This window comes from Dermacentor silvarum, chromosome 7 (assembly GCF_013339745.2).
Source record: "Dermacentor silvarum isolate Dsil-2018 chromosome 7, BIME_Dsil_1.4, whole genome shotgun sequence".
NCBI lineage: Eukaryota > Metazoa > Arthropoda > Arachnida > Ixodida > Ixodidae > Dermacentor > Dermacentor silvarum.
Genome location: NC_051160.1, coordinates 186,088,029 through 186,114,362, shown reverse-complemented (window position 1 = coordinate 186,114,362; position 26,334 = coordinate 186,088,029). Strand labels below are relative to the sequence as shown.

General features: G+C 46.9%; 1 long non-coding RNA gene across 1 annotated transcript in view; it reads right to left on the bottom strand.

Annotated features, from left to right (window-relative positions):
• The window catches only part of LOC125946594 (uncharacterized), a 35,933-nt gene extending 13,344 nt beyond the window's left edge, over window positions 1–22,589 (bottom strand). The window contains exons 1-2 of the long non-coding RNA XR_007467685.1: window positions 22,573–22,589; window positions 22,331–22,473 (exon numbers count right to left, since the gene is read on the bottom strand). This is a non-coding gene — a long non-coding RNA (uncharacterized LOC125946594). The remainder of the gene's footprint in view (window positions 1–22,330; window positions 22,474–22,572) is intronic.
• Window positions 22,590–26,334: the final 3,745 nt, after the last annotated feature.

Sequence of the window (26,334 nt, the reverse complement as noted above, 5' to 3'; positions counted from 1 at the left end):
CGCGAAATGAGGTTCTTGTAAGGAATGTTACATCCTATCCGATAGTATGACGGAGGGCATGCTAACACCAGACTCATCAGCTTTATTTCCTGGGCTTCAACAATCTCCCTTGTTAGTCTCTCTGCTGATTTGAACATGATGCTAGTATTTTCCATTAATGCGCGTAGCTGCAGTCCCTACAATGAATACCTGAATGTCCTGATATGACAGTTCCTTTTTGTGTTTTTTTTTGTGTTATTCATGTTCAGCCAGTATACATATTCTGCGCTTTTTGTGAATAAACCTTCAGTTGTTAGTGCGCCTGGTGTCTGTCTCGTTACTCGTCCTTTGGTCCTTTGCATATTTCTGGCGCTGTTTTTCACTTGGACGATGAAGAACCAACTAGCCCACAAATAATCCTTACCTGCTAGCTGTACTTGCAGTGGATATTGAGGGGAAAAAAAGCATACAAAAATGACACAGCTGTAGCAAACCTAAATAAGTCAAGCAGGCTAGGTGCTGTTTGTCCAGACCCCTTGGGGGATGCCATTAAATCAGCATCATAAGTAAGCAGGGAAATTTGGACGCTACCTAAAGCAATAAATTTTACAGCCATTAACAACTTAGAAGTGCTGCTCGGCACACTTCTTGGGTTGATGTCAATACTGTAAACGCGCCGCGAAGGAGCTTTTGTGCGTGACGGGTACATCTTGGCGACAGCATGCCAACACGGCTGCACGTCGATTCGTGGCGCGTGCTGTAGCTTTTCTAGGGGGGCCCCGGGCATTCAGGAAGCAATATTAGGTATTTAAGTAGCGAAACACCAGTAAAGGGCAGAATTTGATCACACGGAGTTAGGAAAAACGCTCAAAGGATAAGAATAAAAGTGGTGAAAATTGTTACATAAAAATTAACTGCAGCCGATTTCAGTCTCTTTTAAATTCAAATCCGGCGCTAACGCAGCTCCGCTAGCGTGAAACCTGGGGAAAGTGCGAAGCAGTCATGCACGGTGCTGCAGTACCGCTGCGCTAATTGAATCGTAACTTCCAAATAATGCAGTTCCACTCAACGTGAACGCCGGGGAAGTGCGGATCAGTGATTCGCCGCTGTTTTCCTCGTGTTTTTCTTTTGTTTATTCTGTGTTTATTTTGTGTTTGGCAATCCAACATCAATTTTGAACATCTGTGCTAAGGCACATCTAATGAGAAACTACCACGCACATGAAGCTAAAGCCATTGCTGATGACACAGGCGTATTTAACGAATTTCTGGTAATGGATGCACTTAATGCTTGATTATTCGTATCTTTTAAAATATCTGAATCGAACCAGCTTTGATCAACTCTGCACTTGTTTTGAACCTGTTTTGACTACTTGTTTTTCAGCGTGAGCACGCGTTGAGACGCCAACAGCCCGGCCCCTAAAGTGCTCCGCAAGTAATATGCAAGGTGGTCGCAAGCAGAACAAAATAGAGCAAGCTTAAGAATCACCTTTACGAGTCAAACGCTATATTATTGCAAGATCTTGACTGCTTCTCACGCTTTCCGGAAACTCTAGCTTAGATAACCTTAATGTTTAGCGGAAAAAGCTGGCAGCAAACGCTATGCAGGAAGGCAAGCTCTCCGGTAGAAACGCGGCCTCTTTGATGCGCCGATCCATGCGCCGATAAAAAAAATTACGTCAATATACAGGTTTTATTATTGTTTCGCACTTTTATGCTTCACTCTGAGAAGATTTACCATGAGCTCAAGAAATCGGGCAGGTGATATTAGTGGTAGATATGAACGCGCACTTGGATGATTTAGGGGATATACGATTACAAACCGTGGTTTAGTGCTGGATCTGTGCGGTGAAAAGACTGTATAACCGGGAAAATAAGTTTCATGGACAGGTAACGCGGCAGATAGAAATGGGCAGTCAAGTATCTATTACGCCTTAGTCTCATACTTGTTCTACGAACGACTAGACGAAATAATACATGTCTGGGTAGCTATCGTAAAACGTTAAGCCTTATAGCTTAATATTTATTAATGATTTATTATTTATTTTACCCTCAGGGTTTGCACATACAGAGGGGCCGGGCATATTACAGACCAAAATTTAAAAAAAAAAATATTGATACAAGTATATAAAGAGCATAACCAGTCGACAAATTAATACAAAAAATGAACAGCTCCAACTAAGATAAAGCAGGGTAATTTCAAAATATAAACACTAAAAACAACAACACGGTGAGACAACAGAACAAGTTGAATACAAATAATTAGGCAATGTTAAGCTTGTTATTCAAAAAAGTCTTAAAGCGCTATGTATACTTGATAGCAGTAACTACTTCTGGCAGCTGATTCTATTCGGAGGTGGTTCGACGAAAAAATGCATGTGGATAGGCAACGGTTCCCCAACAAGAACATCAACTTTTTTAGACGTGGCCAATTCTCGAGGAAATGAAAGGAGGGGATTCTAGCATCATGTAAGAGCGCTTGGAGCGCCAACTAAAGTTTGCATACGGTTATAGGACTGAAGACGGTAACATCTTCGATGGAGACGATGAGCTGCTGTACATCACAGATGCTGTTCAGGCTAAGTTCCGCACAAATGAAAGCCATATGTAACACCCAAACAGATCCTGCATCAACAGAGAAGCGTCCGACACCAAAATTCCCCATAGAAAACTTTTACTGGAAAAATTCAGAAGAAAACTTGGATGACACTTAACTTCGCCTGTATGAGTGTAACCCGATAGCATTAAAAGATTCCTGGCTGCTTGTCACGCTTACCTGCAACTGCAGGTTATGTAACCGTAATGTTTATTTGTAAACGCTGCCGGCAAATACTGTCCACGAAGGCGAGCTTTGTGGGGTTTTTTTGCCCCCCCCCCCCCCCCCAGCCCGCACGGCGGGATATTCCACTGCCTCGGATGTACGGAGGCCAGCGCCATCTGGATTGTATTCTAAGAAACCGAGCGGGGCGCGCCACTCCCACTAAGACAGACCTCACACGGCACCTGGAAGAGGCGCTTGTGTATGAGTTTCCGCGTAACAGCAATATGTTTTCTCGTGTATTCAAATTACAATCCGGCGCTATCATATCGGTTGGTTGTGTGTAAGTCGGGCTTTACAAATTTTGTGATGCATTTTCTTTGATAAATTCAATTAGTTCAGCAACGCCTATGCGTCACGCGTTGATCGCGAAGATGAGCGTTGTGATAGCAAGTTTTATGAAAGATAGCCAGCCGGGATATTTTAGGCCGAATTGTAAGTTCTGGAATGTCAAGTGGTGACTTAATCATAGTAAAACTGGCTGTGCGGTCATAGAGTGTTTTAGCTGAGCGCTTGCTGTCCGCTCCGCTCATACCGGCATATGCTAGCAAATGCCACACAACCACTTAGTGGGAACGCTATTGCGCCTGCGCACAACGCTTATACCGGCAGCGGAACGAAGACCGCATCCCTCGCTCCGCTACAAAGCCGACTGAACGGAGCGTGACAGCGTGTTCACCTGGCCTCTTCGTCGTTTGCAGCCGAGTTGATAGCGCGTCGCTCGCGTCTCGGCAAGACGCGCTTATCAAATACGAAATCTACGAAGTTACCTGCCGTATCTCAGAGCATGAAATCTGAGCGCAGCGGAGCGTAAGCGGCGCTCTGCTAAAACTGTCTATAATTGAATAAAATGAAGCGAACGGAACGATTCTGCACTCTTTCAAGTTCGTTTATCAGTGTAGAACAACCGGGATCCTGGAGAGATGAAGCGTAGGTAGGTGAGGCACGAATGTTAGTAGTGTAGAGAATCTTTTTAAGTGAGGGGGGTACCATATAAAAGTTTTTTAAAAGCGCCCAATCATCGGTTAGCTTTGGTGATGATGTACCTCACATGATGGTTCCATGATAGTTTACTAGAAATATGAAGACCGAGATATTTTTAAGATAAAATAGACTCAAGAGAAGTATTATCAAGATGGTAGTGTGGAGATGCTAATGAGGTGCGAGATACGTGCATTGATTTGCATTTTGAAATGTTTAATTCCATGATCCACGTTGACACCAGGCAAGTATGGTATTTAAATTGGTCAACATTGTAAGGCAACATCGTCTTCGTTAGTTATTTCAGGTAAACTGCACAGTCATCCGCAAATATACAACCCTTTGCTGAAAGTAGCTAGTATCTGGTAGGTCACTCATGAAAATTAAAAGAACAACGGGTCCCAAAACCTGGGGAACACCGATAGCACTGGCAATGTTAAGCTAACTGGGGGATGGGCGTCTTGCGCTTGAGTTTGAGGTATAGTAGCGGCGCCTGGAGGTGGCGAGAAAAGTTATATCTGGATAGTACCAGCTTGGGTAGTATTGAGCTCTGGCTGTGGCGAAGCACGTTTCTAGCCCGAGTTTTACGTCGATTTGTACTTCTTTCTGCCTTGTTGCCAGTGCGAAAAGGCTCGTCACTTCTCAGAGACCACGCTGCGAGCGTGCCGCAGCCTAGTCTAACGAAACGGACTCTCTGTGTGCCATGAGACGTAATGCTGGAAGCAGAAGGGAATCGGGAACGCCGATCCGGAGAGACCTAGCTCAGCCTCGAAAAAGCGCCACCGTCGTTACACTGCTGCATCGTGAGCTGCCACAAGCAAGAAGGCCTGAATCCCAACATCAGATTTTACCGTTTTCGTTCAAGGCCTCACGAAGCGGAGCGCCGGGCGCGCTGGATAACTTCGCTACCCCACTACGAGCGGCACAGGTTTGAGAGTAAAATGTGCTCATCCTTGACCTCAAGCCAGCACATTGAGAGAGCACAGTAAGGCAGTATTGATTACAGCACATCGATGTTCGAACGTTGTCATTAAAAGTTACATCAAGCGAGCAGCGCACGAGCCCGCGCTGCTGCGCGATTCGCACGTACGTAACTGTGAGCTCATATGCATTGCATCAGTTATTTATCAGTTGCTAAAGGGACAGATGGCCGTCACTACTGCGCAGACATAACTACTTGTCTAGCGGCATGCAGTCAACAAAGATTGCAGGAGGCCCGCCGTTTCGCGGCATGCTGAAAGACCGCTGCCTTCACGGCACGTACGATCGTGCGCTCGAGCAGTTCGTACATCGAGGCATGGTGAAAGACCGCTGACATCGCGGCGCGTACCGTCGTGCGCTCGAATGTTCCGTACACATGATGTGTGCTTATCGCTGCTGTGCATTCATTTATAGCAAGCATTTCCTAGCGTTTATGCGCCTGAATCTAGCAGCGTGAAAACCCTATCTGAAGTTCAACGTCGTGTGCGAGTCGCTTCAGTTGCCATTGACACCACGCTAAAACTTGCCCGCTTATTTCTTGAACGGCGTACAAGTATTCGGCGTTGCATACTTTCTTGCCTTTACGTAGCGTGCCACCCATGAAAAAATCTTCGACGCCCAAAATTCGCTGCAAGCCGTGGTGCAACACAACCGAAAGCGGCGAGTCCATGTTGTAAACGTGCTTTCCGAAGCAGACGACCGAGCTTGGTACTACCCAGTTCAGGACAGAGGGCGCTCTTTAGCACCATTTTCGCAGCGCCGCCTGGGCAAAGCAAGAGCCCCATTCATCAGTATTTGCAGAAACAAACTGCGTACGGTTGGAAAGGAAAGCTCGAATCCAGTTTGAAAATTAGGATCTAGATTTAATTGGCCGAGCTTAAAAAGTAGTAAATGATGACCCACCTTGTCAAACGCTTTTGAGTCATCTAAAAAAATACAGTCTATTTTGAATCCAGAATCAAGTAAATGATGCAGGTCGTTAGTAAAGACCAGAAGCTGTGGGTCACTTAGAAAAATTGTTATGGAAACCATAATGTGAGTGTGTAAAAAAAAACTGGTTCGACTCAAGAAAATTAACAAGATGACAGAAAATAATGTGTTCTAAAACTTTACATGGATCAGATGTGATCAAAATTGGACGGAAATTTGATGGATTTTGTGTTACCCCAGACTGGTGAACTGGCACATCTTTCCCTATCAGCCAGTCTTCCGGAAGGCTACAAAGCTGCAGGGACTGTGAAAAAATGCACGCTAAAACGATAGTTTTATATAGTGTTTTTAAAGAATTTGGTGATGAAGAAATGTCAGGGGTTGTTGTGCATTGCTACTTAATGGGTGAGGAAAAACCTTTACAAATGCGTCATTTAAGACAGACGCGATTTCTACGTCAGGCACGGAATGTCCATTCGTTGTTAGTAAAGCTACTGTGCTACGCTCATTGCCCCACACGGCACTCAAAAATTGTCTAGAAATATTTTTAGCATCGATGGACGGGTGCGAATGAAAAAGAAAGATTTAGATCGTTTCATTTCCGGTAAGTTTGCTGGCAGATTCATAGGCTGACCAATGCCTATCCAACCAATATTGGATAGCAGCGCGATAGAGCCTTTTTTTACGGTTAGAAAGACGGCTTATGTATCTATTGTACCACAAGGCGCTCGTATAAAAAAAGCTTTCTTGATAGGAATGTATTTAAACGTTAGTTCTGGAATTTTCTTTTTAAATAAGTACCAGTGGCTTTGTACAGATCGTTCAAGGTAATCGGACAAGAAGTAATCTAAAAAGGTGAACAATTCAGTGTTAATCGCGTCGAAATCCGCTTTTTTTGTAGGCACGTATTGTTTTGAGATGCTTACGTGCGCGTAAGAATGGCAATGAAGTCTTTGCTTGAATAATTTTATGATCATTGATACCAGGCGTATTAGACACACTACATCCAATTTCCGGTGATGATTTCTAAACAAGGTCATGAATTAAAGATGTATTACTTGAAACACATGTAGGAAATTGAATTAGCTGTGTCAAACCAAAATCAGAACAGATGTGAAGGAAATGGTTCGCTTCAGCTGAATTAGGCGATCAATATCAATACGAATTTGACCATACAGTGTTAGGAAAATTTAAATCACCTAAAGAATGACTGGCGCTCCGGGAAACAAGTTATTCACGTGCATAAGGCAATCATGAAGGTCGTCACAAAATTTGGAACCCACAGAAGGAGGGCATTAGCATACGTCAGTCGCAAATTTTTTTGCTCATAGGGTAGATATAATGCAAAACACGAACCAATAGCATCTCATAATTTCTAGAAATGTATGAAAAGCAATTAACAGATATTGAAAAAACATAGAGAAGAAAATGGAGGTGTTTCCTACAACAGTCTGTGAACATAAGGAACTGATACACGTTATGCAGCAAGAGATCTAAGACAAGAAGGGAAAAAGCTGCTAGAATGAAATAAGGAAGCCACGTAAGTTGTGGAATAAGCAATAAATGTGAGCTATAGATGGGCGTAAGCTGGCGACCAGGGATTATCAAGAAACCAGAAAGATGGGTTGACACGAAGAAGAGGGGCTCATTTTTTGGAAGAAATACCCATAAATAAAAAGGTGGCGAGTGAGCTAGTGCAAGAGAAAATGAAATACATAAGAGAACGTCGGGTGTATCACAACATTTTCAAAAGAGACAAAGGCACGCCAAAAATATTCTGGCATCATGTAAGAGCGCTTGGAGCGCCAACTAAAAGTTTGCATACGGTTATAAGGACTGAAGACGGTAACATCTTCGATGGAGACGATGAGCTGCTGTACATCACAGATGCTGTTCAGGCTAAGTTCCGCACAAATGAAAGCCATATGTAACACCCAAACAGATCCTGCATCAACAGAGAAGCGTCCGACACCAAAATTCCCCATAGAAAACTTTTACTGGAAAAATTCAGAAGAAAACTTGGATGACACTTAACTTCGCCTGTATGAGTGTAACCCGATAGCATTAAAAGATTCCTGGCTGCTTGTCACGCTTACCTGCAACTGCAGGTTATGTAACCGTAATGTTTATTTGTAAACGCTGCCGGCAAAATACTGTCCACGAAGGCGAGCTTTGTGGGGTTTGTTTTGCCCCCCCCCCCCAGCCCGCACGGCGGGATATTCCACTGCCTCGGATGTACGGAGGCCAGCGCCATCTGGATTGTATTCTAAGAAACCGAGCGGGGCGCGCCACTCCCACTAAGACAGACCTCACACGGCACCTGGAAGAGGCGCTTGTGTATGAGTTTCCGCGTAACAGCAATATGTTTTTTCGTGTATTCAAATTACAATCCGGCGCTATCATATCGGTTGGTTGTGTGTAAGTCGGGCTTTACAAATTTTGTGATGCATTTTCTTTGATAAATTCAATTAGTTCAGCAACGCCTATGCGTCACGCGTAGGTCCTGCGTGATCCTGGGTGCATGGTTCAGGATGATTATTCTCCAACGAACCACGCCGCGGACACCGACACCGGATTTTCTGCGACATGGTGCCAATGCTGTCGCGTTAAAATTTTCCTAATAACACCACCGCAGGACCTCATGAAATCACAATACCGCTAACCAAAAACGTCGGCCAAAGAGTAAGACACTGATGAATATAATGCGCCATTGAACAAGTGATTAAAACGAAGAAAATTCCACTTGGAAGTCGTGAAAGCAAGATGAACCTCATCTACAAGAGCTAAGTTGATAAGGATAGGACGAGCTTGTCCAGGCCGGTTATGGTAACGTCGGTGCTGTCTGGAATGACAATACAAGCCATAAAATAGAAGTGTCGAAATTGGCGGAAACAAATGATGTACTGGGGGAACTGCGAATGGGTTCACACCAGGCAGACGCTTAGCATATTTTTTTTCTAAGTCAGTGCATAGGGATTTCAGTAGCTCAGCCTGATGGATAGCATTTGTAGAAAATAAGGCAGCCTACAACAACGTAGAGAGGAAGTTGTTTTGGGATATTTTCAAGCACGAAGACATCGAATATGATTTCGTGGAGATGCCGAGGGAGATATATAGCCACAGCCAAATAAAAACTGTATGGGAATGCTGAATTGTAATAAACTGGTAGTGATTCACTAAGAACTGAAGCAAGGATGCCTTCTGTGTTCATTTCTGTTCCCGCTTTATGTTAATGGCATAGAAAGACAACTGGAAAACAGTCAATTATGATTTATTTATCGTACACGCGTAACGGACAAATGGTGCAACAGAAATCGCCCCACTAATGCATGCAGGCGAAATACTTCTACTAGCGGGCAATACAATAGATATACAGACACTGGCAAATATGTATGGCAACGCAATGACAAATCTAAGCCTTAAATTTAGCACAGAGAAATCGCTTCACTTGCGACGGACACCGCGCTAAAACTTCGCCGCTCATTTCTTGAACGGCTTACAGGTAAGCGGCATTGCGTAATTTCTTGCCTTTACGCAGCGTGCCACCCATTGAAAATATTCGGGGCCCGATATTCGCTGCAGGCCGTAGTACAACACATCCGAAAGTGGAGGGTCCATATTGTAAACGTTCCTTCCGAAGCAGAAGACCGACCTCGGTACTACGCAGTTCAGGACAGAGGGCGCTCTTTAGCACCATTTTCGCAGCGCCCCCTCCCCCCCCCCCCCCCCCTGGGCAAAGCAGGAGCCCTATAGTCAAGCTACAACTCTTACTGATGAATTAGGTGTAAAGGGCTCTATTAGAGCTCGGAGCAGCGCAGCGTTGACAGTCAAAACGAGACACGGTGTTCACACACGAGCGCCGTTGCTGAGCAAAAGCGCTGGACCCACTAGTGTCTGGGCCCACTAGAGCTGCACCCACTAGCGTCTCTCTTCCCTACAATTACCCCGGGAGTGATAAGGGAGCCGTCCGGTGACCTAACAGCTCGTTGGGATGACAGGATTGTCGTGTGGCTTGAGGCGGTCGACGAGGACAATGTCTCGTCCACGACGGCGCTGGTCCGAAGACGGTTCAACTGGTTCGATGACATAATTCACGGGAGATGTGCGTTTGACGACGCAGTCAGGGCCTCCATACTTAGGGAGTATTTTCGATGAGAGGCCAGGGGTGGTGAACGGGACAGATAGCCACACAAGCCTGCCAGGAAGCAAGGTGACCGCGGAAGTGGAATCGCCGCGAGTGCTCTTCTGGCGTTCTTGGTCGTTGGAAGTAAAGGCACGTGCGAGGTCACGGCATTCTTCAGCATGCCTTGCTGTAGCAGAAATAGGCGAGCCCTCGGCCGGTAAGGTAAAATTGTGTCGATGGTATGCGACGGATGGCGACCATACAGCAAGAAATAGGGCGAAAAGCCAGTGGTGCTCTGAGAAGCGGTGTTGTACGCGTAGGTGACGAAGAGCAGAATGGCGTCCCAGTTCGTGTGGTCGGAGGCGACGTACATTGAAAGCATGTCGCCGAGCGTGCGGTTGAAGCGTTCTGTGAGGCAATTGGTTTGGGGGTGACACGCCGTAGTTTCGTGATGAATAACGTGGCACTCTTTAAGAATGGCTACAACCACTTCCGACAGGGAGACAGGTCCGCGATCACTGAGCAATTCCTGGGGTGGACCTTGCCGCAGGATGAATCGGCGAAGCAGGAATGAGGCAAAATCGCGCGCTGTAGCTGCTGGGAGAGCGGCGGTTTCGGCGTATCGTGCGAGGTGATCTACTGCTACAATGGCCCAGCGTTTACCAGCCGACGTCAAGGAAAGTGGCCCACACAAATCAATTCCAACGCGCCCGAACGGCCGGGTAGGGCAGAGTAGAGGCTACAGACCAGCTGGTGAGAGCTGGGGTGAAGATTTCCGGCGCTGGCAGTCGAGGCATGAGCGAACGAACTTTTCAACGTAGTTGTACATTCTCGCCAGTAGTAGCGTTGTCGGAGGCGCTGGTAGGTTTTGAAAACTCCTGAGTGTGCGCACTGTGGATCGGCGTGAAACGATGCACAGATTTCTGAGGCAGACTGCGAGGAATTATTAACAAGCACTGGCGGCCGTCTGCGGTGTAACTGCGTCGGTGAAGCAGGTTGTCGCGAACCGCGAACTGGAGAGCCTGACTACGCAACGTGCGAGTGGTTGACTGCGGTGATGGGTGAGCAAGCAAGTCTATAATCGAGGCAATCCACGGGTCCTTGTGCTGGCATGGTCGACGGTACGGTTCGGGATCTAAATTCCAGGTTGCAGGTTTCGAGGGGGCAGTACGCTCCACCAATTGTAGAGGGCTTTATTAGAGTTCGGAGCAGCGCAGCGGCGACAGTCAAAACGAGACACGGCTTTCACGCACGAGCACCGTTGCCGAGCAACCGCGCTGGACCCACTAGCGTCTCTCTTCGCTACATAGGTAACATAATCCCAAGCCGTCATTGCGCGTCTATGCTTAACATCGCTTTCACCCATACATTTCGCCCCACTCTGGCAGCTGTCCACCATTCATTGCACCTAGCTTCTTTCCAACGGAACCGATTTTACTCGACTCATCTGGTATCCGCTTCATTATTAACAATCTGAAAGATCCTCTTCGTGCGGTATTGATAGCATTACGTCCAAATTCTTGCAGCGTACTATCGAATATAGTTCCATTATATTAAACCTGATTTTTACAAAATAAAAACCAGAGACTGGAAAAAGGGAAAATGGTTCCACTTGATTAGTCCGGCGACATCCATAAGCCATACAGCTACAGACCTATTTCCTTGACATCAGTACCATGTAAAATATTTGAACACTTCATTTTCTTCCATCTTGTAAACTTTTTTTGGAATAAAACAGGTTTTTTTCATAACAGTCAACATGGGCTCCATAAGTCCTTCTCATGCGAAACGCAGTTATCATTTTATAGCGATATCCATACTTTTCTAGACGCTGGCTTTACATTAGACTGTATATCTTTAGATTTCGCAAAGGCCTTCGACAGAGTGAACTACCGCTTACACCTCCTAGTGCGCGGCCAGCGAAACATTGATCGCCTGGTCTTCAACTGGATTCGAGTTTCTTTCTAAGTGTACACAGTATGTGAGCATTACTGATAATGATTCTCCTGATGTTCTGATCGGTTCACGTGTATCTCAATGCTCTCTTTTAGCACCCTTACTTGTTTTAATTTATACCAATGATCTTCCTAACCAAATCGCAAGTTCCATTTGTCTATTTGCGGATGACTGTGTTATATACCGCAAGATTGAAAGCAGTAACGATAATTTAACACTCCAGCATGATATCAATAACACTACTGCATAGTGCACGCTTTGGCCTATTGGAACTAAAACTTCTACACGCAAAACGATGATAATTTCCCCTAACCCGTCAGCTTACCCCTCCTACGTACTTAATCATGCTCCTGTTGACCGAGTAGTCCTTTACAAATATCTCGGCGTGCATATTACCAGCAATCTTTCATGGGAACGACACAACGAATATATCACGTCGAAAGCTAACCGCATGCTTGCCAATCTCAGACGTAACATTTCTTTAGCCCCAGCGAAACTAAAACAACTCTACGTCACTTATGTCAGACCTAACCTCGAATAAAAATGCTAGATATGGGACCTCGTGGCCATGCTACTCTAATAAACATCCTTGAAAGTGTGCAAAATCGATTGGTCTGATTCATTCTTAACAATTATCATCATACTGCTAGCGTTACTAATAAGAAACTTGCACTTGGAATTCCCCTTCTCTCTTCCCAAAGAAAATTATCTCGTCGCTCCTTCTTTGACAAAATCTACAATCATAACCACGAGCTCACGTCCTGGTACATTACACCAGCATCTTATATCTCCGCACGTGTCGATCCTCGTTTCAAAGTTCATGTACCTTCGCAGCGCACAGTCACCTACTCATACTCATTCTTGCCGAGAACATGTCTCGAGTAGAACCCCCTGCCTGCGTCACTAGTCGCTATCACAGATACAGACCGTTTTCGCAGAGACCAAACGAATGATAAACCCACTTTAAAAGTGCGTCACTACCACGTTGTCACCTATTTTTATCGTTTCTTTCATTGCTTTTATTCCGTGTTTTCGTTTTTCTATTCTTCACGCCTGATTTTAAGTGTTTCTTTTCGCTGTGTTAATTTTATGCTCATTTACCTGTGGTTGCTGTATTTTCCTTGCGGTATAACTATCTTCTTCACTTCTACTTGTATTTATTTTATATGTAGTGATATATACTAAAGCCCCTCCCTCTATAATGCTCCTTGCAAGCCCTGAGGGGATTAATAATTAAAAATAACAAAAAAAACGTCTTCAATCAGTCATGCCGTAAATGCCGTTCCTCGGTCGGTAATGACACACGATGGGGTGCCATAACACAGTAGAATATTGCGTACAAAAATTGCGCAACCTCGGAAGCAGTGCCTCGAGGCAAAGACTTTGCTTAAGCATAGGAGGAGGAGGAATAAACTTTATTTAGGAAAATGAGCAGACGCTAAAATCGGCCGAGGTCGGCGGCGTCCCTATTCCAGGATGCCGTGGGCCTGAGCCGATATCTTGGCCCTGCTCACCAGGCGATGCTGGTCTGCAGGGCTCGGGCTTGTCAGCTGGGCCTCCCACTGCTCGACGGTTGGTCCGGTGATGGGTGGTGTCGATGGGTTTTGTTGACATTCCCATATCATATGGTAGAGGGTATTGGGCGCAGAGCAGAAGGTGCATCTGTGAGTATAGCTCGTAGGATACATGGCGTGTAGCAGGGTGCCGTGCGGGAATGTGCCGGTCTGTAGTTTGCGGAAGATCACTGCCTCTTCTCTTGTTAGCTTGGGATGCGGGGGTGGGTAGATCCTCCTGCCCAGTCTGTAATGACTCAGGATATCGGAGTATCTTTTCGGGACGCTATCATGTTGGTCTGCCGGTACTCGTGAACCCGGTGGGATAGCCCGGAGAATGTGATCTCGGGCAGCAGCGTTAGCCGCTTCATTACCCGCCAGGGACTCGTGTCCCGGGGCCCAGACAATGTAAAGTTCTTAAAAATTGTCTAGTTTTTCGAGGATGCTCAGGGCTTGTTTCGAAATGCGGCCCTTTTGGCAATTTCTGCATGCTGTTTGCGAGTCCGTGATGACTGTGATGTGATCTTCCTCTCGCTTACCCGTAGTGGCTGCCAGGGCTATCGCCGTTTCTTCCGCGCAGTCAATGTCTGAAGTGCTTACCGAGGCTACTGCTACCTCTTGTCCTTGGCCGTTGATCACGCTGATAGCGTGGGCCGCTCTGTTCTTGTACTTTGCCGCGTCGGTGTATCTGACTTCTTCTTATTTTGATCCTTCGTAGGCCTTACGTAGAGCTTGCACTCTCGCTCACCTCCTTTCTCTGTTGTATTCAGGGTGCATGTTTCTCGGGATGCTGGCCACCGTGATCTTCTCCCTCAGGGGCAGAGGAACCCGCTGTTTTCTGGACTCATATTCGACTGAGTAGCCCAGTCTTATTAGGGTGTCCCTGCCCGTGCTGGTGAGCTTGAGTCGCTCTATCTGGCTCGTCTTGTGGGCCTCTGCTAGTTCCTCCCAAGTATTGTGAATGCCCAGGCTGAGTAGCTTCTCCGTCGACGTTGTCGGTGGAAGCCCCAGTGCCAGCTTGTAAGTCTTTCGTATTAGGATGTTCAATTTGTCTCTCTCGCTGTTCTTGAGACCCAGGTACGGGGTGCCGTAAGTGACTCTGCTGATTATCAGGGCTTCTATCAATCTGATTTGTCCTGCTCTTTCAGGCCGTCTTTTTGTGTTAACTGTGTTTGTTTTTGCGTTAATTATTTAACGCTTTATGCTTAAGCATAAAGCGTTAAATAATCTGTGGCGATGATTATCCACTTGTTTCCGAAAGATGACCGAGGAAACGGCGCCAGGAGATCCATGCCGACGTGGTTAAATGGTCTTCGAGATGGGTCACTGGGTTTCAGTAATCCCACAGGCTTCACAGCTGCCGACTTCCGGCGCTGGCGCTCACGACAGGCTTGGACATTCCGTTTAACACAAATCGCAAGTTTCGGCCAATAGTACGATTTTAGCACTTCAGCAAGAGTCCACGTGTAGCCTACCTGGCCAGACGGAGGCTCGTCGTGGCAGGTAAACAGCAGTTCGTCACAAAGCTCTGCTGGCACGACCAAAAGGTAGGTTTTGTTGTTGGCAGCAGAGTTCTTATGCAGTACGCCCTGACGTAAACAAAAGGACGACAGTCCGCGAGCTATTTGTCGTGGCAGAGTGGCGTTGCGGCCTTTCAGATGTTCGATAATAGGCCGCAATTCCTAATATTCGCGCTGCAGTTCGGACAAATCTGTCACGCTTACAGCCCCAAGGAAAGCGCTGTTGTCCTCAATGTCTTTATCAGGAGATTCGACAGGCGTGCGCGAAACGTGTCGGCGTCTTCGTGTGTGCGCTCGGACTTGTATGCGATGGTCACATCTTATTCCTGCAGGCGTAGGCTCCACCGTGCCAGTCGTCCAGTAGGATCCCTCAAGTTTGCCAGCCAGCAAAACGAGTGATCTGTCACGACCTTGAATGGGCGGCCGTAAAGGCAAGGCCGAAACTTTGCAAGAGCTCATACGACTACAAGGCACTCTTTCTCCGTAGTGGTGTAGTTGGACTCCGGGCGCGATAGAGTGCGACTTGCGAAACCGATAACACTTTCAACGCCCTCTTGCCGTTTTACGAGTACCGCACCCAGGCCAATGTTGCTGGCGTCTGTATGAATTTCAGTCTCGGCCTGTTCGTCAAAGTCTCCAAGAACGGACGGCGAAGCCAGGCTGTGTCGGAGCTCGGTGAAAGCGGCTTCTTGTTAAACGCTACAAATGAACGGCACATCGTCGCTTGTAAGACCAATAAGTGGTTCAGCAATCTTTGACAAAAAAAGTGATAAAGCGCCGATAGTGCGCGCACAGACCCAGAAGCGCAGGAATACTTTTCTTATCGGTAGGGGCAGGAAAAACGGCCACCGTAGCAGTTTGGTCGGATTCGCGACGGACGCCTTGGTCGCTGACGACATGACCGAGAACTTCAGCTCTTGCTAGCCGAAGTGGCACTTCTGAGGCTTCAGTGTAAGGTTAGCCGATGGGATTGCCTCGATTACCGGACGTACTCGGATAAGATGTTCAGGAAAACTGGCTGAAAAAAGGACCACATAATTTATGTAGACGAGGCAGCTTTGCCACTTCAGGTCAGCCAGCACAGTGTCCATCATCCATTGGAAAGTTGGAGCAGAGCAGATACCGAACGGAAGCACCCGGAACTCGTAAAGACGGTCCGGAGTGACAAAAGCAGTTTTTTCGCGGTCCCGCTCGTCGTCCTCAATCTGCCCATTGCCGCTTGATAGAGCGGCTGCAGAGGGCAGGTGTAGCTCCAGAGGTCATGATTCACGTGGATGATGCCGCTAGCTTGCAGATGAGCTAGCTTAGTCGAAGGCGCCTTCCTCCTCCGCCCAGACTTGAATTCGTAGGAAGGTCATCAGCTGTTCGACTTGCTGTGACTTGTATTCTGCAACCACTGCCGTGTCATCGTGGTTCGACAAAGAAGCCTCCTTCAGCCGATGACTGTACAGGATACCAAGGTCAGGTGGTAAGGCCTTCATGATGGCGCGTCGCAGAACGGCCGCATACTCATCTGGTAAAACGCCAGGGCCCTCCAGCTCGATTGTGCCGAAAGTGATCTCGTCATAGAGATTTTGAAGCTTGTCTAGATCGGCGGAACTGTGAATAGGTGGGATTGCGAATAGGTGGTCCAGATGGTCATCGACCAGCATGTTGCGGTGGCCGAACGGATCAGACAGCACCTTGATGGCAACATCGTAGCTTGCCTCGCCGGTCCAGAGGCTCATCGATGCGCGGCAGCTGGTAAACGTCTTTTTTGTGACGGGGTTGAGCTTGCGGTAATCAACACAAGAGCGAAGCGTGCCATCCTTGTTCTTGACGAGTACGACCGGTGAGGACCACAGAGTGCTTGAAATCTGGATAACGCCATCGTGAATCATTTCCGTTACTTGTGTGTTGATTGCCTCGCGTTCTTTCGGTGAGACACGATGCGACGGCTAGTGGATGTGATGCGCATCGCCGCCGGTGATAATTCTTTGTTGCGCGATTGGAGTTTAACTAACTTGAGACGAAGACGCAAAGCAGGCCTTGAATTCCCATAACGCAATGAGCGCCCTTGGGCACGTTCACGTCAGGCGTCCAGATCAAGTAAAGCATGGGCTTCAAGTTAAGATGAATTTCTGACTACGGGGGTTTGTTTCACAACATGACAAGTCGCGCACAAGTGTGGGCGGGCAAAGGTCAATATACTTTTGCATCGGGCCGGTAAGCGCTTCACCCTTTATTGCGATAGCAAATATATGGACACTCAAGGCGAATTTTTGTCCTTGGCGTCGCCGTGAGGCGCTGCATATATTTAAGTATGTGTATGTTTTATGACATGCTGCAGTTGTGCGTTATTTTGCCACCATTTCCATTCTTAAAGCTGTTCATGCCAGATCTTACATTCTGGACAAAATAATTCCTGAGAATTTTCAAGCTGGGCAAATGTTATAACACTTAATACTGGCAGCGCATGTATCTTATGTGAAATATTTTCGGAAGAAAAAACAGTAAAAAGGCGGAACAGTAACACAGCCCAAACGTTAATTGACGTAATTTTACTGGCCCGGCTTTTTTTAGGCTGCACTATTTTCTAGATAGGCCTGCGAAAGTTATTGCAGGCTGTACTATTTCCAAAAGCAGCCCACAAAGACAAATGTTGTTGTGTCGCTAAGAAAACCTTGTCTTTAAAAAACAAACATAAATGAACTTGTCAGACAGTACGATTGGGATAGAGGACTCCTAGCTCAGCAGCTCGATCCTCTAACCACTGGGCCATGGGTGCATGCTTCCGTGAACGTGAACGTTCATAAGAATTTCCTGCGTGCAAGCTTGTGCGTTGAGACGCTTGGCGCGCTTTATGAACGCCCTACGCGATTTCTTTCGCGCCATCAATACCTTTACAAAAACATACTGAGTTTCCTCATTTTATTGTGTTTTATGAATAGCACTGTAAACAGGAACTACAAATTTGAACGCGTAGTTGTGAAACATGCCTAGGAGTTCGTGTTTCAGTTGCAGAATGGTGTACAGAAGAAGCTGTATTCTAAAACCTCTGGTCAGAAAGCTTTGCCTGCTGCAACGAATTGCAACGTAGCCTACACAGACTATGCAGCGCATGCAGACCGTGGTGGCTTGTGCTATCATCTTCCCACTCGAAGTTGCCAAGGTTTGGAGGCTAGTAATGTACCTGCCGGTGCGCGGTATCCGCAGCGAAACTCCACGTCCCTCACATTGCGCAAAAATGCATCCGCGTGTTGTCAGAACGCAGGCTGAGAAGCTCCAGCCAAATGCTAATCGCAATGAAGCAAAGCGGTTCCGCATAGGAGCACGGACAGCTTCGTTAGTTCGGATGCAGAAACAATGTGCTGCTGCGTGCACGGCGCATGCTGCAGCTCAACGGCGGAGGCGCCCAGACGTGGCGATGCGGGCATATAAGGCCTAAGGTTCCTAGATACCTTAAGAAGGCCGAGTATAAACGACAACGTCAGCAAAACCCTGCAGTTCAAAAGCGCGAAGCAGACGTAGACATTGGGCCTGCCGTTAGCCTGCCGCAGAACTGGAAGGCGAGGTCATCAAGGGTGCCGTAGTTTTGCAGAAGTCCGCTCAAATAAAGGCGCGTCGGACGTCCGCAACAAGGGAAACCCATTCTAAACTTCGCAGATAGCCAAGGCTTGTAATGACGGAGTGTGAGAAAATTGGGAAATCTGGTGACGTCGGCGGCTTGCAAAAACAACAGAACGGCCGCTTTGATGTCGGTGTGTTGGTCAAGAAATATGCTTAGAACGACTCGTGTATACATTGCTGCCACGTAACTCTCTACGTGTGTAGGTATAGTGACTTGTGGTTCTAGCGGAGAACTCGGTACCACATCGTTCCTAAAATGGTGGTGATAGAAACAGACGTCAGACGCTGGTGATGTCGCAGGAATCGCGTCTGAGCGTTTGGATCTGCTCAAACTGCGTCTGTGCGAACAATGAGATGATGTGTGACGGTGTTCGATTGTGCCGACGATAAGCTCAAAGTGGTCACAGAGAGACTCGAAAGCAGACTTCGCTGGCGAAAATCAGGCAAAGGTAAGCTTCGAGGTTGAATTGTCACTTGATAATGCGGCGGTTGTGATGGTTGAAGTGGATACTTCCTTACCTTTGCCGATCAACGCGGCAAGTCCGGTTTTAAATTCACATGGAAGCTGCCACCAGGGCCACCTGTACGCGAGCTGGGAGGTCTCGCAGAAACAATTCGTTGCATCAGCAATGTATCTTGCGTGGTCATAAAACAGCTGTCGAGAAGGTCTAATGTTCACTAGGGCAGCTGTCCCTGTTTATTTTAGAAGACAGAAGCTGCTGGATCCGAGAACACTGGGAGCTGCTCTGCTGTTCAACCTCGTTGTCTTGGGGTTGTTATGCGCGGTTGCAGACAGTGAGGTTCTCAACAATTTTATCACATCGTTAATTGCTGCGGGTGAGAACGCTTCAACTTTTGGCTTAACAACGGATGTCAGCGACCCTAAATTACGATTCGGTGTGAAGGAATCCCGCTGAGGTGTGTTGTCAAGAATCGGCGCTGTAAACTCTGCCATGGTGCGCGGTATCGGTTGAAGTGATTGCGGCACCGGCTGTGGATTTAGCTGTGGCATCGGCTACGGCATCGCTTGAGACTGTTGCTGTAGCTTTTGTAATAGGGGCCAAGCTTCAGAACTGATGTTCCCTTGCTCGACCTTTCTGTGAGATTTAGACTCAATTCCGCCAGGGCTTAGGGGCAGAGCAGTAGCTCTTGTCTTATGCGGCGTACGCTTAACTAAGGCGGCAGCATTTTTTAAAATTCAATGGCGACGGCAGCGTTGATTTTCAACAGCCGCGACAGCGTCCAGACGAGAACAACGGTCTTTCGCTAGCTGCTTCAGGACCACTATTTTCTTCTTAGTTTTGAAGCTGCCCTCCGAGTAGCAATCAAGGAAGCAATGGAAAATAGAGCACTTGGGAATTATGGCTACGCTTGAGCCTGCAGCATGGGGCTCGACGCGTGCTCGTCGTGTTCAGGAAAATGGCGCTCACGTGTCCTAGACACGTGAAATTCCTGCAATAGAGTGACCTCGTGATAAACCGTCGCACGGGTTGTCTAGAGCGTCCCACCCTAACGTGTGAGGGAAGAGACTTGCCATTGAAAATAACTTTCACGCAGCGAAATGTGCGGAAGCCACACACATTTGTTATGGCCACGCCATCAACAGCTGGCTTCACTAGAATTGGCAAGTCAGCGGTGGAGACGGAGATGTCCACGTCGTAGATGACACCTGTAGTGGAATCACTGTCCAGAGGAATATGTGAGCAAACATTCATTTCCTGTGCGTTGCCTTTGACGTCCGGGACATGATTTAGCAGCACCGCTTCAGGAAGCACTGAGACTCACTGTCTGTTGAGTAGCCGGAGGTTGTCGGAAGAGAGTTGTGGTAAAAATGAAATTGTACTGAGTACTGTATTCGGTGTTCGCCTTATATTCGGTGTGCTTGAAGACAGGGAGCCCCTGGGCTTTCCCCACTTCACCTTGCAGCTCCATACAAACTGAAAGTCGTCATTGGAAAAGTTCTCACTGCTGATCGAGTAGACACGAATATCTTTGCTGTCGATGTAGCCCTGGAGGACAGTCCACTTGCTTGACGCAGCCGCCACTGATGCCACCATACCCGGCATTGGCGCGGGGACGTCAGCTTACGACCGTGTTCACAAGCAATGAGTATTCTCCAGAGATAAAGCACGAAAGCAGAAAGAGAATGGCTGAGTGAGAGAAATAGCATTCGGACACACAGAACCTTCTGGTTCAGTCATTGGATGGCACTATATTGCGGGCCACAACTGCAGATATTTCTCTACAACATTTTACTTCCATTCAGTAGACAGTTACTCTTGCCACGGGAAAGCGCTCTGTAGCGTTACAAGAATTGGTAATAGAAAACAAGTTGAATGAGACTTAATTTGTAACAATATGCAGATACAGAACTTCTACGAAATGTACAGAAACATACCTAAATATATAATACACCCTGCTGCAAATAGTCATTTTGCGCAGTTAATACCTTCAGGGGCGACAGAGCAGTTACAAGAGATATGCACAACTGAAAACCGTCGGCGTTTACCAACAGCCATTGAAAGAATTTCTCAGCTTTAGTTGGAGCTTTATTGTCCGTTCCTGTCAGACAAGTGTATGTATCACGGTGTGATCTGAACAGCAATCTATAGCAGGTAGGCTAATGTGTATGCGCACAACAGTCATGCCAGCAGTGGATGCCTGAATGGTATTCATGGATCACCTAGCTCAGGGACAGGCGACTGGGCGGAGCCTGTCGGTGCGTGCAAGTGGCTTCGTCATTTTAGCAGTATAACGCATAGTGCGCCCCTCGAAGCTTCTTGACCCTTCAGGCGCGGCCCACCCATGCGCTTTTGATACGAGGACAGCATGACTGCGGCGGTGACGGTGCCAGTGGGGTGCCAGTGGGGTGCAGTATTGTAGGTGTAGTTGTGGGTGTAAAAAAAGAACTGGTCCAGAATTCAGCAACTCTCCACCGGAAGTCGTTGCGCGCAGCGGAGGGCAGTGCACCAATCTGACCATAGCACAGAGGTTGGCTTCCGTCAGGTCGCCCGTCGGCGGAAGTTTCGGTTGTTGACGCTTTAACTCTCTAAGTATGGGATAGCATTCTCAGATCAAATTGAAATATCAAATGCACCAGATAATGGTGACCAAGCAGGTAAAAAAAAGATTTTGGATACACGGTGCAGTACACGAGAATAAGACCTTGAGTGCTTGGTCGTGAGATCTTTTACAACTGAGCACGTATGCCGTATAATCGTTTTTCTCTCAATAATTTGGCTACCAACAGCCGGGACAAAGTAAATGTGCAACTGCTATTCATTAGTACTTCTTATTTTAAATATTTTACGCCCCTCCAGCAACCCTACTGTGTTCATTGTTTCTCATGTACGGTATCATACATATTTTGATATTTTGCACTCTAACCTGTGGAAGCGGATATCTTTCTAAGACGCGGTTTTCAAAATTGCGATCGAGGCAGTATTACTGAATAGTATGGTTTCTTAGAGCTATCGAATTGCCTTGGTGGGCACGGGAACTAATTGATTAACCATAAGTCAAGCACGGAATAAATATGTGTTGAAAATTTTCCTAAAGAAACCTAAAACATTGACTAGGAAATGTACAGAACTGACACAACCCGAAACATTACCTTCTTCATCGAAACGTCGAAACACCATGACTTATTTTCGGTTGCCATGCAATCTCAAGTGCTTTGTATATCGACAGTTGACTTTTTGAGTGCTCGCGTTTATTTGGTAATTATGAATGCATAAGCAAAATTTGTTCCACGATAGTTTCCTTAAAGTTGCCGTGCTATTTATGCTGATTGTGTTGGCCATTGCGCGCGTAGAAAACATAGAAATTTGAAACATTCAGCATTATTGCTTTGTTGTAGCTGCTCTCGCAGAAAATCTTACCGTTTTCCAGGGATTCTCTCGCTGAACCTGGCCGTCTTCGCCACTTGCATCGCACCGTTCTTCTGCTGCAATAATGGCCAAAAGAACCACGGCAATCTTCGGCACACAAGCCATTTCTCGCTTTTGAAGCCGCCGACGCTTTGCTGTAAAATCCAAAGGCAGCATCTTATATATCTGCTACGGCTCATTCGCTATGCTTTTCGGGATATCACTGTAGGCGTATGCTAATATATTACACTTACGTTTTTGTAGCCGTCATCTGCTCTGTCGTCAAATGGCTATGCACTATAGAATATCAAGAACTTATTGCATCCAGGCGCTGAACCGATTCTTAATGCAACGTCAAGCACATGGGGAAGACAATGAATCAATCTTTGGAGGAAAACAATAAAGAACATTCCTGACATGGAGAAGTTGAAAATTTTTCAGTGTTGCCGGAAGGGTGAAACACTGGCTATGACAGCAATGTACTAGACTATCAGACAAAATAAGGCTGGTAGTTCGCGGTCGGTATATGTTGCACTAAATATGTGTTTGCTAAAGGATTGCGGCAGAACTAATCTCATGGTAACTGTCGTTGGTAATGCCAACAGCGATTCAGCAATGTAGCGAAAGTGCACTTTCCTGAAGACACCTTTATTTGCCACGTGTGTTTGTAACTCTGAGAGTTTCGGTACTTGGGCTATATGCAACGTACTCCGATATCGTCTCGCTGTGTCATGGCGCTCACGTGCCCTGTTCGCATACGAGTAAGGAAGAATCACGATGACTGTAGGACACTGACCCAACGATGATAGGATGACGAAACAGACTTTATAATAATCAAACGACAAAGGCGTATACCGATGGCGTGACGACAATTCGATATCGATTCTTAACTAATGACGACGCTATGCCGACTACAATGTTGCGGCGACGACGACCTTAGGTAAACGAGATGATGTGACTGTATCACGACGATGACGTGACATTGATGGTGTGACGACAACCAGATGAAAACCGGGAATGACGACGATGGCATGACCAAGATAGCATGACTACGACGGTATGACAACGGATGCATAATAGCCTCTGTTTGATGACGATGGCATGACAACAGAGGCATAATCACGATTGAAGTACTGTTCTTACCGAGTCGCTCCTAAGAAACCCAAAAGCGATGTACACAGAAAAGGGGCTGAACAAGTGCAGAGAGTGGTGAGGCTCGAGGTGTTACCTTATATCCATCGTGTTAGGGACACTATACTTGCGGCATTTAGTCTGACAACAAAGCGGAGGGATACACAAAGATTATAACTGTCCCCTTTCCCTCTCGGCTGACAAAATCAAGATATGGCAGCGTGGTCTGCCGTACGCAGTACGCACGATCCTGTGAAACGTGATAGCAGCAGAAAATTTTTCGGCACATTTTTCTATCGCACCGGGACATCATCTTGTCAACGCTTTAGCTTCACTGTCTTCTTCTAGAGCGCTTCTGGCATAGCGGTGCCTCCGTACGGAAGGATAACCAAGAATATCGACGTGGTGCTCCTTCGTGCTCACAAGACTGCTTCTGGTGGGCCGGGTATTCTACCGAAAATAAAGTACACGTGGTACTCGCAATCACTGAGATGAATCGCAACGATTCTTTGGAAATACGGCTGTACGCGGCTTGCCATCCACACCATCCCCTTCCAACTAGGCCTATCTTCATAAACGTGTTTGGTCTCTTTCGCACAACAGGGTCAGACCATCGTCCTAGACAGGCTAGGAAGACAATTGTCGATAAAGACTTTGAAATCGACGTTGTCACGTGCGTAACGTCGATGCCCGAACTCAGCATCCGACAGATTGCTGATCAGTGCGGTTGCAGCGATGGAACAGTCGCAAATTTGGTAACACTGCATATGTTCCATCCCTATCATGCTTACCTTCACCAGGACCTAAGTGAGGCGGACTTTGAAAGGCAGGTTGACTTCTGCAATTGCAGCCTGATCAAAATTGATGAAGAAAAGGACTTCTTACACAGAATAATTTGGACAGATGAAGCTCGGTTTGCTGCAATGGCACTGTGAATACTCAAAACACGCATTATTGGACACAAGAAAATCTACACTGGCTGCGGCAGCACAAGCATCAAGTTCGCTGGAGTGTGAATGTGTAGTGTGGCATACTTAGACAGGATCATTGAACCTTACTTTTTTTAAGGACAACTTGAACGGAAAGATGTACACAGAAGAAATATTACGTGTTGTTGACGACCACTTTGTCTCCAATCTCTCCCTGAATGGCCAGTACCAAGTGTGGTTCGAGCACGACGGAGCACCACCTCATCTCCACCACGGCAAAAAGCTGGTTGGACACACGTCATTCCCTGGTGAAGGCCGGACCCCAGCCGAAACGTAGGAAATAAAGTATCGTTTTTTGTCGTACGTACGTCCTCCACCTTCAAGTTCTTATTTATCATCCTATATATATATATATATATATATATATATATATATATATAGTAGTAACTGGATTTTTCAATGGGCCAAGCGTATTTAGGAAAATCAGAAGCACAACTTCGCGGTTATCTTAGGTTTATTATTTTCCCAACAGTTTCGGTCGGTGGACCGACCTTTATCAAGGGATACAGCTTGATACAGTATCCTTGATAAAGGTCGGTCCACCGACCAAAACTGTTGGGAAAATAATAAACCTAAGATAACCGCGAAGTTGTGCTTCTGATTTTCCTATATATATATATATATATATATATATATATATATAGTCAGCTCCAATTCATGCCCTGGACTTTCTACAGGGAACAGAATTCTTCTCGTCCTTAGACCTGCGCTCCGGATACAGGCAGGTACCGATGGCGGAGGCTGATTGCGAAAAAACGGCTTTTGTGACGCCCGATGACCTGCATGAGTTCACAGTCATGCCCTTTGGCCTCTGTAGGGTGCCTGCTTCTTTCAAGCGCATGATGGACAGGATCTTCGAGGCCTCAAGTGAAATATTTGCCTTTGTTATTTAGACGACATCTTGGTCTTTTCCTCCGACTTTGCCTCCCATCTAACTCGCTTCGAACAAGTGCTTGCTTGCCTCTCAGCTCCAGGAGTGCAACTGAACCTGAAGAAATGCCACTGCGCCACTCGAAAGCTTACGATTCTAGGGCATGTTGTTTCGAAGGGCGCTATTTTCCCCGACCCTGCCAAACTTACAGCCGTTTCAGCGTTTCCCATACCAAGTACCATGAAAGATCTCCGCAGCTTTATCGGTCTATGTTCTTATTGCCGACGCTTTATCCGCAATTTCGCTATGATCATCAACCCTTTGACCAAGCTCCTCGCTGGCAGTAATAACCTTTCGGCATGGTCTCCTGCTTTCAACGCTTTCAAAGAATTGCGCCGTCTCCTTACGTCGCCTCCTATACTGCGACACTTCGACCCCTCTGCACCAACTGAGATCCACACGGACGCAAGCGGTGACGGGTTAGGCGCTATTCTTGCTTAACGGAAAGAAGGGTTTGAAGAGTACGTCGTTGCCTATGCAAGCCGAACTCTCAACAAAGCCGAAGGCAACTATTCTGTCACTGAAAAAGAATGTCTTGCCATAATTTGGGTCATAGAGAAATTTCGTCCTTACGTGTACGGGTGCCCATTTGACGTAGTGACCGACCACCACGCCTTGTGCTGGTTGTCATCACTGAGATTTCCAAGTGGTCACCTCGCTCGATGGGCATTGCACTTCCAGGAATACGACATCCGCGTCATGTATCGCTCTGGTCGGAAACATTCGGAGGCACAAGCCCTCTCCCGTTCGCCCCTGCCTCCCGACCCTGTCTGCTTCACAAATACTACCTGCAAAACCACCGCTGTGCCATCTCTGACCTGCTATCTGAGCAGCGCAAAGACCCATGAGTGGCATCCATTCTAGACTTTCAGCCTGACGGACTTCTGTTCCCACTTCTCGGACGTTCCGTCGGCAGGCTGAGCAATTCACCACTCGAGAAGACTTGCTGTACCGCCAGAATTACA